This window comes from Meriones unguiculatus, assembly GCF_030254825.1.
Source record: "Meriones unguiculatus strain TT.TT164.6M chromosome Y unlocalized genomic scaffold, Bangor_MerUng_6.1 ChrY_unordered_Scaffold_25, whole genome shotgun sequence".
NCBI lineage: Eukaryota > Metazoa > Chordata > Mammalia > Rodentia > Muridae > Meriones > Meriones unguiculatus.
Window position 1 is genome coordinate 22,998,910 of NW_026843710.1, and position 898 is coordinate 22,999,807.

General features: G+C 33.6%; 1 non-coding gene across 1 annotated transcript; it reads right to left on the reverse strand.

The window, feature by feature from the left end:
- Positions 1 to 389: 389 nt before the first annotated feature.
- On the reverse strand, positions 390 to 491 carry LOC132651784 (U6 spliceosomal RNA). The gene has a single exon (XR_009589349.1). It is a non-coding gene; the product is annotated as a U6 spliceosomal RNA (small nuclear RNA).
- Positions 492 to 898: the final 407 nt, after the last annotated feature.

An 898-nucleotide genomic window follows, 5' to 3' on the forward strand; every position in this document is an offset into this window, starting at 1 on the left:
ATAATTTATTGGGTGTTCTGTAGAACACTTTTACTGTTATTGGCCTCTCCTATAAGTTGGGGAAATTTTCTTCATTGATGTAGTTGAAAATACTTTCTGGTCCTTGGAGGAGCAAATATTCTTTTTTCCTCTTTCCTATTATTCTTAGATTGTGCTGTTTTATGTTGTCTTGAATTTTTTGGAAGGTCTGTGTCAGGATTTTTTTTTTTTAATTTAACATTTTCCTTGACAGATACACTGATTTCTTGCATTGTACCTTCCACAACTGAGATTTTTTCTTCCATCTCTTGTAGTGTATTGGTTATGCTTACCTTTGTAGTTCATATTTTGTTCCTTAAGTTCTTTCTCACCACAATTTCTTCTATTTGTGTTTTCTTTAATTTATCCTAAAAAATGTGGAATGTTTCACAAATTTCCATTTCATCCTTGCGCAGGGGCAAGGTAACCCTGTGTGTATTGTTCCAATTTTAATATATGTGCTGCTAAAGCAATCACCACATATTTCTTTCAAGTAGTCATTAATAAAGTCATGTGTCCTTGAGTTGTGAGTTTCACATTATCACAGATTCCATTATTATTTGTTAAATGCACAGATATGTCCTCAGTCAGTGAATTATTTTTATTGAAAATGCTCCCTGACCAAGGGTAATCTTTGAAAAAAAAAGTGTTTAATTGGGACATTGCTTATGTATTTACAGAGACCATCCATATATCATGTCAGCAAGCAGTCACCTTGTGGTATTCCTTCACCAAAACTGAGATAGTTTCATTCTGTAACACCAGCTACAGGAAGAGAGAGTGAGATTGAAATAGACAGAGATAAAGAGAGCTTGTGAGACAAATTCAGAAATAAAGAGTCTGAGACCAACAGAAACAAACATATAAAGTGATAGAGACC